General features: G+C 32.2%; 1 protein-coding gene across 3 annotated transcripts in view; it reads left to right on the top strand.

Annotated features, from left to right (window-relative positions):
• The window catches only part of LOC129797920 (tyramine receptor 1), a 118,490-nt gene that overhangs the window by 81,672 nt on the left and 17,835 nt on the right, over positions 1–18,983 (top strand). The window contains exon 1 of one of the 3 annotated variants that reach the window (XM_055840803.1): positions 10,876–11,248. The exons of the other annotated variants lie outside the window; for them this stretch is intronic. The gene's annotated coding sequence lies outside the window, so the exon portion shown is untranslated. Of the gene's footprint in view, positions 1–10,875; positions 11,249–18,983 lie in introns of those variants that run through there. 3 annotated transcript variants of the gene reach the window in all.

The following is an 18,983-nucleotide window of genomic DNA, read 5'->3' as shown; positions in this document are numbered from 1 at the left end:
CGCGGTTTCTACGGATCTGCCCGATCTGTACGCGTGTTGACTAGGATGTAGTGAATTAGTTTTTAAAATATTTTCCTTAAGAAATCTCTCACAGATCCTTTCTAAGGTTTTAAGCAGAAAGGACGTGAGACTTATAGGTCTATATGATTTAACTTCACTATAATCTGCTTTTCCAGGCTTGGGAATGAACACAACTTTGGCTTCTTGCCATAAACTAGGGATGTAACCTAAAGCAAGACAGGCTGTATAAATATCCCTTAACAGCTCCAGGAAAAGTTTTTTACTATACGTAATTCTTTGAAATAAGGCAGGAAAGATGCCATCTATTCCCGCTGATTTAAACGGCTTAAAACTTTTAAAAGCCCAAAGTATTTTATCCTCAGAAACGATATCTTTAGCAATTTGCCAATTATGATCAGCCGCACTATACTCCTTCACCACATTCTCAGAATTAATAGAGAGAGTGCTATCAGGAAAGTGCGTCTCAATTAGCAAATTTATCGATTCTGAGTTATTTTTGCAAAAGTTCCCATCCGGTTTTCTGAGAGTACGATCTAAACCTTGGGATTTACCAGCAAAGACCTTTTTGATCCTTGCCGTCTCCATGGTAGATTCAATACTCTCACAGAAGAGACGTTTTGCAGTACGTTTTGATTTTCTTATTTGCTTTTTATAAATCTGTCTTGCAGAATGCATTATATGAAATGCTTCTTCTGTGTTAATTTTCTTTGCTAATTTTTCCATTCTACGAATAGTGCTTTTGATCATATCCAATTCCTCATTCCACCAATGTGGTTTACCAACTTTGGTATGAGATAAAGGACATGCGTTCTCAAAAGCATTTTTAAAAGCCTCTGTTAAAAGATTAACTTTCAGTTCGACATCATCTGCACATTTGACCGATGATTGGTCAATCTCTGAAAGTTTTTTATCCAACAGTTTATTAAAAATGGCCCAATTTGTTTTCTTTGGATTTCTATATGACTTTTGCACGATTTCATCAGGTTTCAGTGTAAATATCAACCAACGATGATCCGACAAGGTTTCCTTATCGGATACGTGCCATCCGTTTATAAAGGGCAGTAAGTTAAAAGAACATAGTGTTACATCTATAACTTCCTGTCTATTTTTAATGACAAAGGTAGGTTTATTACCTCTGTTGCAAATTTCAAGATTATGTTTTGAAATATAATTTAATAAATTACTTCCTCTGTTGTTGATATCGGAACTACCCCACACTATGTGATGAGAGTTAGCATCAGCTCCAATAATCAATTCAAAATTATTATTTTCGCAGAATTCTACTACTTTTTTTAATTCAGCTGAAGGGGGAGGATCTTTGGAATCGTATGGCAGATACACTGAAGAAACTATGATATTCAGCTTCTTCCCTTGTATCGTCTGCACAATCTCGATTGTGGTGATGTCTTTGCCGCTGTACTGCGGCAAAAACGTTGCATTAATGTTTCGGGAAACAAAAATGCAGGCACGCACTTTATCCACCCCCTCTGCATGTAAAAATTTTCCGTATTTCATATCAATTCCCCTAACATGACCCTTAAAAGTCCATGGTTCCTGCAGGAGTAATATGCAATTTTTCACCGTGGATATCTCCTGACAAACACATGCCATGGCATCCCGCGAACGATACATATTACCCTGCAGGAGAAGAATTTCATCATTTTTATTTTTATTAATCATGATTAATAGTATAACAATTAGATTTTATAAGTGGTCCAAAATTTCCGCTAGGAGTGAAAAAGTATCTGATCTCCGTATCAGCTTGGAAAATTTCGAACACACATGCAAAAATCATAAAACTTTTTTGGTGCGCCATAAAGTGTGGGACGGTACTGTGCCGATAAAAACAATTGAAAGGTTTCCCCTTCTGTGTTTTACCCATCGACACTACATGACTTTTCCACCACTTTTCCACGACTGCACTCTGTAAATTCACTAATTTTATAAATTTTAAATCACTGTTAACCGGTAAGGATTCTTTCATGTGAGTGAAAACATCCTTCAGCGGTAGGGACAATTGGACAAACAGACTCTTACCTGGAAGCAATACGCCTACCAAAGAGTCCATGTACTGGCTGTCCAGTCTCCCTTCCTCCGCATATGAGGTGCTCCTGCTTTCCTCAAAATCCAGTGCCCGGATTTCGACGTTGTCCTTCGTTGTCTTATGTAAAAGACATACGATATAGCACTTTAATGAACATAAGCTCAAAGAAAGGAAAGAACTTTGTCTTGCATATATCTCTAAAACGCCAGAAGTTAGACAATTGTGTGACTTGTGGTGTTCAATTGTGAGAGGCCCCACAATTACCGCTATCACAACAATTCTCCTCGCGAATTGACAGAGACAACGCAGACAAAATCCCTTTTTACGCTCAAAAAGAGCACCTTCCCCGAGGTTCCACAACACAGGTGTATTCACTGTATCCACTGTTGGCCTATTGCACAAAAACCTATGCAAAATCAACAAGATACACTTAATTTTCACATAAAATACTAATCACTCGCACAAAGACACGTCTTTATCACCCGGCCGCCCAAACCGGTCCCCCTACAAATTCACTTAATCTTATAATTAAAATTATTCCATAGAAGAATGTATGCATGATTCGTACACAGTGAACCTTCAAACGATGAGAATTTTCTCTTTGTTTGGAAAGAGAAGGTTTACCATTTCTCATCTCGTCTCATGAGGTTAATAAATTTATCTATCTTGTGGATATGAAACGACAAACTAGCTCTTTGCGACCAAAGAGAAAATTCGCCTCATTTGATGGTTCACTGTGTGCGGACCATGACTACATTCCCCTACATAATTATTTATTACAAATTCAAACACAAAACCCAAAGACTCCGGAATCAGCAAACCGAATTAATTTAAAAAAAAAAAAAATTGAACATTAACACTGACTGAGTAATTGCTAAATTGTTTAATGTCTGGTAACAATTATCATCCTTTGACGTAGTACTTAAGTAAACCTCAAAATTGATCTTATCGTGCTAAAAATTTTCCACTCTTTCTTTTCTTTTTGCTCAAACTCAGAGACACAGTATTGTCTGTTTTTTATTCCAAGTTGATACATATTTGGTTTTCGAGTGTTTCGATGTTTAAATAATCTCCAATGAATGTTTTAAAAGTAATTTGTAGTATCAGTTACGCAAAACATATTGCCAATAATGTTCAATATAAACAAATAAAGAGGGTATTGAATATTTAATAATATTTCTGCTCATATTTTTTGCTAATAAAATGAATAATAAGTGAAAGAGTCTCGTAGAGTGCTTGAATTTACAAATTTATTGTGATCGGAAATTTATCTCACAAATTGATTCAACAAATAGTGTTCATCATAAAATTATTCTTTTTTTAATAGTAAGGTGTCACTATTTAATGGTACTATTTAAGAACTTATATTTTTATTTAGGGGATCCATGGTGCAATTGGTAAGAGCTTTCGGCCCTTGGGCGGTATGACCCCCGGCTCGACTGTCACAGTTGTGAGTTCGAGTCCCGCCCGATGCAAATGATTGAAGCGTCTGAATGGACATTTTTCACGAAACACTGTAAACTCTGTAATAAATTTGTAAACTGAACAATGTACGGAATGGCAGAAATAGCCCAGTACATCAATATAAATATAAAAAATATATATCTTTATAACTAAATTATATCACGATAAAGGTCAATTTTATTTAAAATTAGATGAAAGATTCCAATTTCAAAGGTGCCCCACTTCCTCCTATCCAATTCTTATTTAATTTTTCCGAAAAAAATTTAAATTTGTCATATGACATTGTCATACTGTTACAAAATTCTCCTACTGATCTACTTACATTAAGGCTGCTTACGGTAGCTCCTTATTAAATCTATTAGGGGGAACTGGGGCAGTAGTAAACTGGGGTAGTTGTAAACACTGTGATTTTTTTTCATTAATTTTAAGACTCCAGAGGATAAAACCCATAAGTATTCATAGATACCATGGGGATGTATGTCCACAGAACAATTGGTCAATAAAATCCTAATACTTTAAAAATAAAAATCATTTTTCCCGAAAATGTTGATATTTCAATTATTTTGATCATTTGGATTTCCACCTGGAAATTAAAAACTGTGTAAAATAATCGAAATGTAGCAATACCAGTTCTTTCCTACATCTTTTAGGATTATATTTATGGATTTACTAGACAAATTGAGATTCTCATTATTTCAAAAGAATTAATAATTGGTCAGAAAACAGCATTTGGGGTAGATGTAACCAGGCAATTTCAATTTCACAAAATGAGTAGGTAAAAGAGCAGGAAAATGACCTTCATGCGAAATATCTATAACTCATAGATTACGAAAAAAATTGGTGGTGCTGTATTCAATAAAAAGTCACATGATGTCAAAATATGGGGAAACTCCATTGAAAAATGTCTTTGATATGCATGCTTTTAGTTTTTTTTGCTATTTTAATTATTCTTTGTAAAAAGTGTCGTGATTTTTTGAAAAATATACAGTCTTTATATATCTCTTAAGTAATTAAAATAATTGAAAGTGGTGCAAAGTTAATTTCAAGGGTGGGAAAAAAGGTGTTTACATCCTCCCCAGAAAGTGGTTACTTCTACCCCAGGTATTTTGTGAAAAGAGAAAAATGCACAGGGACACAAATTTTATTTTTATGGAAAACTCAATTGTTTCCCAGCATCCGCATTACCCTCGACGAATTGCCTATACCCAAGGGTAAAACATGAGCTAAGAAATATTTTCCAAAAAATCACGGTGTCCTTGGAAAATCACCTCAAATTCGCATCTATCGAAAATGGTTACATGTGCCCCAGCCTCCCCTACGTGAACATTAAATTAAACATTATTTATGTCCTATTATCTCTTTTAAAACGATATTTTGGTTTATTCATAAAACAGTAACAAGGCTTTTTATAATTTTTTAGATATAGGGTAACGTGTGGTATTTCGGGACACTTTTAAGCACTTTCAAGTTTCAAAGAGCTTAATGACTTCTCAAATAACTTTTTCTTTGTTGATATAAATATTTATATTCCTTATGATATCCGTAATAAGATTCTTATCGAAAAATGTTGAAAAATGCATCATTTTTATACAAAATAGCAAAAAATGTAAAGAAGTAAGAGTGGTATATTTCGGGACAGTTGTGTATTTCGGGACAGACAAAAGTCGCTATTATGTAAACAAATTTCACCGAGTCTTATTATTTACCTTTAAGTAAAAGTCTTAAACTTCACTTTTTCATAAAAATTTTGTTTAAATTTCACTTTTAAAGTGACTTAAATAAAAAAAAAACTAAGCACTGTTTATGTTGACATCTGAAAAATTGACCACACTGAAGGTTTTATAAAAAAAATGAAATGTGACACTCACAATTCACGCGTATTTTACGCTTTAAATTAAATAAAACTTCAGAAGTTTTATGTTTATCTGATACGTAAAGAGCTCAATATTTTATATCGAACTTAAAAATAATTAGAAAATAAATATTTATGTAATTTTTGATGTATCCCAAAATACCCATATTATGTCCCGAAAAGCACCTTGTCCAAAAATACCACATGTTACCCTATTGACAGATTTATAATCCAGAAGAAATAAACGTCAATATCGGATTGTCTTCCTTCTAGTTTTGGTAAGGGTCACTGTATCGTTCAAACAAGAAAAAGAAAATCACATTTATTTGAAATGCTTCAAAATACCTATATGACTACATATCCTAATCGGTAATGAATCATTATTTGTTTTTGACTAAAAACATCGTAAAATTGTTCGTAAATATTTGTAAAATCCTAAACCGGGGACTTACCAAATTCTCGTAAATCATGCAACACACAAACAAATTCGTAAAAGTTTGTACTATTTTCACAATCATTGTTCGTAACATCATAGTCACTTGACAAGCATTTCTTGTACTTCTACAAACATTCTAGAAAAATGTTCGTAAAATGCTGTCATTTTTCGTAGTTTTACCAGTTAAACAAAAATGTACGAAAAAATGTTTGCAAAAGATCAAAAAATGCTCATCAAGTGCTCATGTTACGAACAAAGTCTGTAAAAAGTACAAACTTTTATGAACTTATTTGTAAGTTATACGATTTACGAGCATTTCACAAAGATTTACGAACAATTTTACGAAATATATTTTTCTGTGTACTGTACAATGAAGCTGCAGTAGTGCAAATCTCTAAATAAAATTAGTGTAAATGTGTATCAAAATTATGTTTATTAAAAGATTTTAAAATGGAGAATTTAGATTATAATTATTAAATGTATTGACAAATTATTTGATATTATGTGTCTCAGTTAGTATTGAATTAGTCAGTTAGTATGAATTGATGTATTTGAGCTTTTTAATATACTTTTTTGCATTTTTCTCAAATTTCTGATGTGTGAATTAATCTAAATAGAATTTACCTATTTACTTAATATTATTGACTGTAAAAGCATATGCAAACACAATTCTGAGTGATGTTACTTAGAAATATCTTTTCTATTAGAAAGAATTCTCGACTAAATATTTAACCATACTTGTGTAATATGTAACTTTTGAAATATTATCTGCCACTGAGGATTTCTTTTGACTCTGAAAAGATATATATTTCTATTTCTCTCATTTCTATAAAATATATAATCCATATGTGTAATATTACTCTGGTTTACTCCAAGCGTTTACATTCAGTTCAAATAGTTCAACATCAAGATAAATGTCTTAAAATTTTAGCATCACTGCGTATAAAGGCATGATACATGAATTAATTTATATGATAGAAATGACAGAGAAAAACATCAGAGTTTGTTTCTGTTTCATGTTTTTGGGTGGAAAAACTTTTTGTCTTAATTACAGAACTGTGGAAATGAGGGAAAAAATAGCGACAAGTATGTGGTGTGTGGATTCTGTTAGAGTTAAAGTAAATACTGTGGGGCAATCAAGCATTTTTTCTCATGGTAGTATACAATCAATGTGGCTAAACCAAATGCTTCTAATCAAGCAGGAAATTGTAGCAGTAACCTGTAAACTTGTAATGTAAACTTTCTCTATGGCATTTTACCGCAAATTCACCTTATCGTACAGTTCTCAACTTCCACTGACTTCGATTTATCTCACACGACGAGATTATTCTTGAAAAGTCGACACGAGGATAAATCAAATAAAACACTAAACGTTGGAAATGTTGAAGAAAGTTTCCTTTTCTCTGCGCATAAATTAGTTTCCTTCTTTTTATTGCTCTAGCACTTTCACGAAAGGAGAGCAGTATGACAATTAATCGATTTTTCAATTAACTGAACCGTAATAATTAACCTTCTTTATTCGAAAGTACTTTTTTGTGAAGCCTTTGAAAAAAGGGCGACTTTTAGTCCTTTTAGTGTCATGAAATTAAGGTCATTTTAAAAAACATATTAAAAAATTAAATTTCATAATTTTTGAATTTAGGATAACTATCAATACAATTGTTTCTATATTTAAAATAATTTATAGATCTTAACATCTACCAAAATCTCAGTCTTTTCAGGTTCCATTAAATATGCTTTTAGATCTTAGATCTTTAGATACTCTCTTAAACGTAATATATGGTAATACACGTTTAAAAGTGTGTCTTTTAACTTTTACTAAGCTTTTGGTCAAGAAGTTTTTAAACTTAGATTAAATTCGTCATGAAAGATCGGACTTTAACCGCAAAAATCTGTTGAAATTGAGAGTTCAAAGAGTTTTTCATTAAAATTAATGTGATTCCAGGTTAATAACGATTAAGTTCCAGGTGTAATCACCCTAACCCAATAAAATTTTATAGTTTTTTTTTTACATTTTTTATTGTTTATTCAATTTTTTATTCTGAAACTCCGATTAGAGGCTCAATAGAAATTACATAATAATCTATTTTTTCGCATTTTTAAGATTTTGATGCACTTAAAGAGAGTTTTATAAATCTTCAGATGATCTAACTGAACTACTTTGACAGAAAAAAATTCAAAATTTTGCTACTCTTTGCTTACTTGTACAGAAAATTAAAAAAGTGTACAAAAAGGATTGATTTTTGCTTATTTGGGAAACAGGGACACAAGTGAGAGGAATTATGCCAATGTCGGTCTTATTTCAGAAAGATATACCTATTATTTGGAATTACAGTAGCACAATTTCTATTTTTTTCTTCAAAGTGACATATTTTAAAAATTAAAAACAGCGAATGTTTCGATGTTAACAAAAGTATTTAAAAAAGGATATGAAAAATCAGTTACTGCTCAATAAATTCAATAAATCAATTTTCAATACCGGTTCGGAAGGAACCGAGGAAATAATGAGCTTTTGTATTTGAGTTGTATTTGTATCATGACTTCAAATGAACCCATTATGTTGATTTTGAAACAATTATAAAGGAAAGCTTAAGTGTTCTTTTACTCTATTTACAGTATCTTCACTTTTTTATGATTAAACCGAAAATGAATTTAAAAAAAAATAGCTGTCTCAGACTAGGAACTTAACCTAATTCCATAAGGTCTGAAAATTGAAACAATAAGTAATTACAGTAATTTTTCTAAATCTGATAGATCGATGCATTATCCTTAAAGTAAGATCTTAAGTAACAATTGTTCTAAAAATTTCTTATGTTAAAAAATGGAGTATCTCAGCCATATGAATAAACCTTAGCCCTATATAGGAATTGTGTGGTGCTCTGGCAATGTCGTATAACCACTGAGAAAAAACGGGGGTGCGATTAACATATTTTAATGTTAATTTTACACCTTTTCAAGGGTAGAAATAACATGAAAAAGGGTAACTTTAACCCCTAATACACCTAAAAAGCATAATATTTACACCGATTTTGGATCAATACTGCAGGGTAAAATTAACATTTCCCGAACGTTATTTTAACTTTTTCGGATTTCTCTCAGTGACGAATTTCGTACGAACCTCAGGAGAGGTTTTTCAAAACAAATTGATTCTGTAACCGTGACATTGTCATGTGGCATTGTCAGAAGTCACATATTTGATATTTATGATAATTCAAATGACAGTGAATTTTGTAAAGCAAATCGGCCAAGGTGCACTGTATTTGCAAAATATCACTAAGTATTCATTGCAAAATCAATTAATTGCAATTTTTGTCAGGTTTCGAACCCAAGTGTGACAATACCAGAAAAATTACAAAATTCCCCTGGAGGCCACTTACATTTGATCATTTGACTAACTACATTTGATTCACTTAACATTGTATTTCGAAGCTTATCATTGCGAAAATATTTTTGGTCAGTAAATTAAGAAACTTGGTTAATAAAATTTCAAATTAGTCAGTAAATAATTCAAAATGCTTAGTAAAAAATATAAAATCGTTCATAACTTCTTGACCAATAATACTTCATTACTTATCCCAATTTTCATTTTTACTGACCATTTTTACCTAAATACTGCCTCAACCCTATGGCATGAGGCCTTGGAGTTAAAACAAAAAGCTCATATTTACATACAAATATTTACTTAAGGGAATTTCTCTACATTTGCAGCCGTTACGCAAAATATTTTAAAAGTGGGAAGTTTTTTAGTATTATAAGATTTGGTACAGTGCGTAGGGATAAATACACTAGATTTTTGTTTAAATAACATTTTCCCTCAGAGCACTGTTAGCTGAGTCTGAGATCAATTTATGAGTGGGCTTCAAATAGCTCCATATACAAAAAAGTCAACTTACCATGGGGGTGTACTGTCCTAACTTCTGCAGCATTAGTTTGCTTTATAATTTATTACCATCGAGCATATTCCCAAGAGATGAGCTTCAGTCTAGGATTTTCCTTGACCAAACAAAGTGCTTTTATATCATCGGCAGCGTTCTCAGCGTTTCATAGCCAGAACAAAAAGGGAAAAAAATCAAACTTTTCCAGCAAACGGCATGGTATCACAATGAAAGAACGTAAATGAGAAAACAAAAGGAACTTTAATTTATAAAATTTCACACAAATATAATTAAATAAAGCTAAGGGGGAAGAAAAAGTTAAATTAGGAACGTGAAAAAGCGGACCTCCTTGGCTTTCATTCATGCACAACAACCGTCTTGGGGAATTTCTCGAGAGACTTCTCAAGCCACGAAATGTGTATGAAAATTGCGATGATATCGAGCGTATGGAGAACTATAAACTCGACATAATTGACTGTTTGCAGAGCTACAAAAGGAGAAATAAGCAATCAGCAGCCACAAAGGCAAAATTCACTTGAGAGATTGAAGGGGATGTACAACGGCAATGACAGGCACAAGAAGGGGAGAAAATCAATATTGAAGCATAATTCCTTGTCTGTACAGCAGAATTTTCCATATTTTGTCCCCCCTTTCACCCCCATATACCGCCCTTTGGAGCACAATTGACACTAAAAATCACATAAGCCCCGTGCATGAATATTATATATGTCTACGCACTCATCACACCACGAAATGGAAGCATTAATCATTTTCCAATACACTCTGTGTGGAGCTTTTATTTCCCTCTATAACCCAAACATTACAAAGTCCCCTGAATCCTATTCCCCACCCACATTTAGTGTTTTATCCATTTGAGCCAATTCGCGATCAATTTTAAGTATTTTGTTGTATTTACACACGAAGATGTTTCGCGGATGTCTGTTTCGCAAATGTTTTTGTTGTTTTTTCCTGTAAAAACCTATCGATTTGGCGTGGTGGAAAAACGATAGATTATTGAATCTGCGTATATTCCAATGTGTTCTTCCCCATCTATTACCAATGTGAACACACTTCGTAAAATACCATACACACATTGTTGAATACAGAAAAAAAGGCAGAAAAAAAGAACGGAAGGAGAAGCTGTGGAAAATGAATTTCCACTCTTTTAGTTGGAGTGACAGTCAGTATGTGAATAACTCGCATTCAGTGATGTTCAGACCCGAAGAGCACGAACAATAAGCACAAAAGCATCTTCTCTCGATGCTTATAGGGGACAGTGAATGATATATTGAAAGGGTGTGCTTTTATATTATTTTGCCTTTTCACGATTTAGCCGAGTTTCTACGTGTTAACCCATGTGTTGAAAATATTGGCGCCCACTTTAAAAAAAAAAATTCCAGTATTCACTGGGAACATTAAAGGCCATGCCATGTGTGAATGGGGATGAATAGGAAGTTATCCAAAAGGGTCATACTCAAGGACTGTGGATACAGCAATCACTGCGAACTACCTCACATATCGAGCGACAGTAACTCAAATGCTGATCATTTCAAATGGTAATGATCTACAAGTGGTTCCTCTTTAAGAGAATAAAATTTCACGCTGCTGGAAAAAACTCAATTAACAGCAAGTAACAATTTTCATTAAAAAAAAAAGCAACAGTTGGGGAGAATTTGAGACTTCATTATTGCGAAAACAGTGACAAAGCGTCCCAGTTTTTCAGAATGCTCGAACTCGCGAACTCGCTGAGAATTTTCCTATCTGTAGCCGCACTACAGTCGAGTTCCTCAAATTTGAACGACGACGACGGTTGAATTCAAAATGTAAAATTTGAGGTTATGTGAAGAAAGATTTAGTTTTTTAGTTTTGTTGGATTCTGAATTAGAACAATATCTCTCTGATGTTTCCTCAACATTATCGTATTATTTATATTAACTTCCGCAACAAATTCCATTTACCTCACAATAAATTACATTGATATATTCTTCAAATTTGTTTTTTTTTTAATTTAAGGAAACTGCGTTTTATGTGAATTCCGTTACATTTTTGAAAATATTGTTCAAATTTGAAGTGTAATGCCCAACGCACAATAACTTTTGTTTGTAAACATGTTTTCAAAATTTCCTATGAGAGAAAACGAGATAACTAGATTTCTGTTTCATTCACTCTCATTGAAATGTCAAAAACATGTTTACAAAACAAAAGTTATTGTGCGTTGGGCATTAGTCAAAATCGGTTTATTTGATTTATTTTACCTTAGGGGAAGGCTTTCAAGCTTCGCACTGATTCTACTTTTACCCATATACCTTTAATGAATCTGATTTATCTATGGCAATTATTATAGGTCAGATTAATTTAATAAATATGAAAGAAGTTTTAAATGTTTGAAGCCAAAGTGTGGGCGAATCCTGAAAGCCTTCCCCTGCTGATTTATACACCTTCACTAACAAAAATTCTACTTATATTTTCTGGTTGTCCCTCCCACTGTTAATGCTTTCAAACTAAGTTCTCTCGATTTGATTGAAATCCGAAGGGATTATAATATATAGTGATTGTTTCGTACCCCCGTAATTACCTGATTACTAAGAAACTTAATATATTAGGCCTGGTAAGTTTAGTATGACAGATTGTCACAAACATTGTAGTTAATAATATGATGTCAAACCCCATGATTGAAATTTGCAGCCTTGGACTTTGACTGAGTAGGGAACCCTCAGGATATCTTTTTTTTTCTTCATCGTAATAAGAATGTACCTTAAGTCATGCTTCAGCAAAATAACCATCCCATCTGGTAAGTGTTCTGAGAAAAGGCAAAGTACCGCAAATATCAGGGTTTCGGGCATAAGTCATCCCATTTCAGTATATGATAAAGTGGAAATGCCAAGTTTTCCACATCACCAGTCAACAAAAGAAACTTTTTTTGCTGAGTGTGCGGGATGAATGGCACGTCAAGGAATAAAGTGTCCCTATGTGAATTGCTGGGGTAAGAAATGGTGTGGGAGACATACTAAAATATACATTGAGTGTTCTATAAATTGATTTAAACAGACATAAACAAATTATTATTAACTCTTCATTCGACGGAACGAATATTTCATCTATATTGTGTGTTTACCTAAAAGTTCATATGCGTATATACATACACTCAACATAAACAAAAAACTTCCCAAGATTTACCACATCTCATGCCAATCTCCCACAACAAAATCTTACCTCCATTCTCTGAGGCGCTTTTTGAACCTTTCCAAACGCGAAAATTGTAGCTTAACGATTTCACTGTCGTGATATATTTCCTGGAAAAATGTTTGTGTAAGAACACATTAAACTGACAAGGATAAATCCATGGGGCGCGATTTTAGGGGAAATTCAAAAACCAATTTGTAGAAAAAGAGAGTAAATTAATTTTTCTCACATCATATAGTAAATCAGGCAAATGGTCTCTAGGCAATAAAATCTGTCAGTTCAAAAGAAAAACATCCTGCATTTATTATTTTAACATCACAAATTTTTATTAACCAACATAATATTTCACAAAATTTTATTGGTATGTCCATGGCAAAAAAACACGTGTAATAATAATACATTTTAGTACAGTGAGTAGGAGATTAAGCCCTGTCATCCTACAATTTACGATTTATTGCATTTTCATGTTACATTCTTTCATCTTTTCGCTCTTTTTTTCTGAATCTTCCATCCACCCTGAGACATTCCATATTTTCCCTTGCAGGTGTGTCTGAATTAATTAGATTGCAAACAGGGTCAAAGCGCGACAAGATTCTCATAACAAAAAGTGTATTAATGCAGAGTAGACTGCACTTGATCATTTTGCAAAATTATTCAAACAATTATTAAGAGTATATTTCCGAGATTACTGAATTTCATTGACATCACTTGTGACACAATGTACTTCTCATGCGTGATATTGTAGCACAATTTCTCTTTAAAATAATCTCATTGAATTTGGTTTACGCTTACGCAATTGTATTGTTCGGTTTATTGAATCTCGTGTATTACGGTGATAGAATCTATTCAATCAAAATCCTTTGTCCTATGAGATTTTATCACTCTTTCTCTCACAATAAACATAATACATCGATTATTTGGTATGCATAATAAAATAATATCTCTCATCTTTAACTTATATTCATAATATACAAGTTGATTAACCCATGAATTACCCACTTAATTTAATTGATGGCATATCCTCTTTATATTATTTTATCAATCTAATTATACACTCTTCATTCCATCAAAAATTCATAAAATTTTTGTTCTTCTTTCCTTTACTACTTCTTTGTCAAACATGCATAATTAAAGATATTAACCACTTTCCGCCACTTATATAAAATATTCCTAAAATTTGTACGGTAGTTCTACCAATTAGTTAACACCGTACTTCATTTAATTCACAGGAATTACTTTAATACATATCTTTGAATAATTCTTTTTAACATTTTTTAAATATCAAATAATTTAAAAATAAATTAGTAACTGGTTTATTAATTACCAAAACCATCCAAAACAAGTGAAAATTGGCAGAAAAATATGCTTTTTCGAAAGCTTTGATCATTTACATTAAAGCAACTTTAATTTATATTAATTGTGAAAGGATCATAATTTAATAATAATTTTTCATTCAATTCTACATTAAATTTAATTATTTCACAACCAATATGGGATTAAGGTTACGTCAATGTAAAAGGTCAAAGCTTTGGAAAATTCACGTTTTTCTATCATTTTACACTTTTTTCCATACGGTTTTTCGCTATTTAATGAGCCAGTTCCCAATTTATTTATAAATTTAATAATAAATTGATTTTTAATTTATTAATTTCGACATTAAAAAATTTGTTTATTAAATTAACACATACCTAGACGAGGGCAAAGTAAAAGAGACATTTTCGAAATAAACCACAAAATCATTGTTTTGTAGACGAAGATAGAAGGATTTGGGATGAAAATGAAAAAAAGGAAGTGGGTGATAATAATGAAATAGTGGAATGTCGTTGATTTTAAAAACGAAACTTTGGAAAAATAAAAAAAATAAAAAAAAACATACGTGAAAAACAAAATTTAGGAGGAAGTGTGGCATCTTTACATCGAGGAACCATTGAAATTGAGTTTTCTCTCATTTTAAAAGGAAATTGATGCAATAATATAATTTTGGAATCACAATTAGTTTGTGGAGGTAAATCATCATGATAAAGTTGTGTATCCGCACAATTTCAAGACCTTTAAAAAAACCTAAGTTAAGCCAAATCGATTGATAAATGAACACCCCAGAGTTGTTTACCTTTGAGCTTGAAAAACTTAACTTTAAGATCGACTAATGATCAAGTGAAATAATTAAAAAAAAAAACTGTCGGTAGATAAACGTAAATAGCTAAAGAAAACCTAAGCAATATGGAAATAAAGCAATGAGAAGCCAAATCGGTGAGGACTTGGTGGTACTATGTTATTCTATGAAATTGGAACGGTTTTGAAATTCACGAATGAGTTCCCTTCACTAAAGGAGAGCATTCCTTTGAAGATCAAGAGAGTCTTGGTCAAACCACGAAAAGGAGAGCATCAAGCTTCGTGTTTTAGGACTAACCTACAACTTAAGCCATAATTATGACTTAACGTAATTATGATCAAAATAATGATCGTATTATATTTACATCAGTTTCTGACTAATCCGTCTCTGGACTTAAGCCGAGAAACGGCTTAGTTTATAGGAAACTAATGGGAATTTAGTCATATGATTATTTTGATTATAATTATGTAAAGCCATCTCTCGGCTTAAGCCATAAGTCTGTCTCGAGCATTAGGGTAATGAGATAATGGGTTATCCCAGGGCCCGGGTTACAGTTCTAACACTTTAAAGACACTTATTTTGTGGTAATTATTTTCCTAGGAGTTTGTTTTTATATACCTATTTCTTATTTATTAAAAATCAATTTTATTTATACATTTACAGGAAGAAAAACAAAAAATAAAAAGAATGGGTTTCAGAAAAACACAAACGAGTAAAACTTACTCGAATCGGTGTTAAACTAACTCTTTTTCGTTCTGATTTTCGATTAAATACTTTAGAGTTCATTTTACTTCTATTTAGATTATTATTCAGAAATTTTTTTCAACTGTTTTGTCCGAAAATTTAAATGAAAAAAGAATTAAAATAATTCTTTTAAAGAGTGAAAGTAACTCGTTTTAACATAACGAAATAACTCTTTTTCATATTCCAAAATGAATGGATTTTGCTATTTTATAATATATGTTTTTTATTATTTTATATTTTATCATTTCCTTCATTATTTTTTCTTGATCTTGAGATCTTAATGTTTTGGGATATCACATATGATGCACTGCATACGTCTTCATGAAACATTGTTAGACATCTAATTGATGTTTCATATGAACTTTGTCACGCGAAAATCATCATAAAAAAGCATTTAAGCATATAATTCAGTCGAGATAATATTTTACAGCGAAAAAGAGTAACAATTATATCGATATTCTTCGAGTTTCAACTCTGCGATAGACTTATTTTAGCTCTTCAGATTTTTTCTTATTACCTAAATAAAAATTAATTTCCAATCATAAATTATGGGCATCTAACGAAATTCAATCAAATTTGTGTGTGGTAATTTCTCTTTTCTCAATCTGTTCAGAGGTATTAATCTAAATATTTGTAAAAGCTAAAAGAAGTATACACTCACTAAAGCAGTTTTTTTTATTCTCTTAAAAAATGAGACGAAACGCTAATGTCTTTGTTAATTAGTCACTACCACTTATTTCACATAGTACTCGAAAATTGAGTCACAATAAAAAACGAACGTTCTCTAAAGAAGAACAAGCAAAAAGTAAATCTAATGTTTTTAGCACCCAGCAGAAATACTTGGGATTCCTTTTAATTTATCGCACATCCTGATTGATTGGTTAAACGGGTTAAGCGAAGACAAATAGAATCTTTCTCTCTTTAGACGTGAGCACTTTGGCAAAAAAAAAGCGAGAATGAAAGTGACTGTAGGGTGTGACATAAATGAAGTTGCCAATGAGAAAGTCACTTTAGAATTTCATTAAATTTTGTGCAGAGATCCAAGCGTACTCACAGAGTCGATCTTTGATAAATCATCTTCTTTATGCCCTTGCACACATATATAGTGAGAGATGCGATGGAATAATTGTGTTATCCTTTCTGCACATAATCCAATTTATCACAATACAATTTATTGTAACTATTATGACATAGTGTTCGAGCAGAATTTTCAATTTACTCTTGGACAATATGACATTCTTCATATTTGAAAATTAATTCAAAGATTATTCACGCATCCTTCACTATTTACTGCCATTTCAAAAGGATCACGCTATGAATACAATGACTCACAATTGCTCTTTTTATTTTCTATACATACTTTGGATTATAAAAGAATTTCAATCGCTGTAAGCACGATTTGTATTCCCAAATGCGTCCTTATAGTTGAATAAAACACTTGAAAGTTGTTTTTTAACAATGTCAAGTGTGTGCATTATTATTAGTGTACGAGAAAAGTAGTGTAGTGATTTGAATGCTTTGAATGAAAGAGGAAATGCTCAGGGCAAAAATAGGCTATTTTAAAAGCGAAATGCATATAGGCCAGGCTGTTTTTGTTCGCAGCAACTCGTATAATCCCTCAATTTTTACAGCTTCCAAAATTTTCACCTTCTACCATCCGGACGTATGCGGCCGTCCGGTCGTTACCCAACTAGAGGACAAACGGTTACAGATAGAGACTTGTTACTTTCAAGAGAACCTCCTCCCTAGGTTTAATGGTACCCTAGGACCATTAATTTTTTGTAACTATTTGGGGTACTAATCGATGGACCAAATGCTAGAGTACTCACTCTACGAATTAAAGGTGTTGCATCCAATGAATTTTACTGAACTTGATACCATGGGGCACGAAACAGACTGTTCTCACTTGCGAGATGGTAGAATTATTTTATATTATTGATTTTGAGTCAATATATCTTGCATTTCCATTGAATTGTACAAAGAAATCACTATCGACACGCCTTAAAATGCAGTATAATAATATAAAGCTACGTGCTCAACTTTATGGCTTTTATATCTCCTGTTTTCTTATAAATTTCTAAAAATTTAAGTTATGAAAGTTCATCTCATGCTATCGCTTTATCCTGCTATCTTAACTGATACATCTTTCAATGAAAATATTGGAATATAGAAGAAGTATTTTCACAAAGTGGAGTTTTAGTTTATTTATTTTCAAACTATTCAATTCCGCTTTCAAAATCATTTTAGAATTTTTTAAGTTTTAAATTACTTCTGATAAAATCAAAATTGAGTTTCTTTGCAACAGCCTTGAGAGCTTTATTCTATGGATCTCGAAATTAATTTCATTTAAACTCTTTGGAATATAATGATATAGTACATCAATTCAGCAAAATTTTCTAAAATTATCATTATTTTTTTTTTTAATTTTCCGTTTGGACCTGATATTCAGAGACCGCTTTAAAATCTTTGCGGTGGGAAAGATTAATTAGAGAAGGCCCATTTGAAGGCAAGACATAGGAGTATTTTCAATATGCTAGTGATTAAAGTTTATACTTGAAACAGCAATTTTTCCACCAAAAAAACAGAAATGTTGGGAACCATCTTCTCAGCATTTTCACGTTTCAAACGATTTTTGAAAAATTATGTCTTTGTCCGTCCATCCATTTTCCGTCCGGCCGTTACCACGTCTAGAGGTCAAAAGGTTAGATATAGAGATTTGGGACCTTCGGGAGATCTCCCATTAGTCGATCCTGGGACGTTAAGGGTCCCCATCCCTTCCACACCAAAACCATATTTTTTTGAGATTCCTCGAAAATGCGTCGTATGATTTTGTTCATTTTTCTATGTTTTAGAGATTATCCAGGCGAACATTTCGTCCATATACGTACATGAGAATTATTCCTAAGAACAGTTTTTCGAGGTCAAAATTAAAAAAAAAAGGCTCTAAAGAGCGTATTTTTCAACCTAATGGTATCAGGCTCGTTGGAAAGGTCTTTGAGATTCTCATAAGAATAAACCGGTTCCAATCTAATTTTTATTAGAAATTCAATTAAATTATTCCTCAGACAAATTTTGTGCAATGTTTTGATTGATTTATAAATCGGTTCAAATCAATTGTAAACCCGTTATGAACCCGTAAGTAATTTTTGTCCAAAAACCAATTCTATTACTCTTACAACTATTTTAGAGGATCTCTCGCATGATTTACGGAACATTTTAATTTGGTAAAGAACCGGTCAACATGTAAACTC

This window comes from Phlebotomus papatasi, chromosome 1 (assembly GCF_024763615.1).
Source record: "Phlebotomus papatasi isolate M1 chromosome 1, Ppap_2.1, whole genome shotgun sequence".
Classification (NCBI taxonomy): Eukaryota; Metazoa; Arthropoda; class Insecta; order Diptera; family Psychodidae; genus Phlebotomus; species Phlebotomus papatasi.
This window is presented reverse-complemented; position numbering and strand designations above follow the sequence as displayed.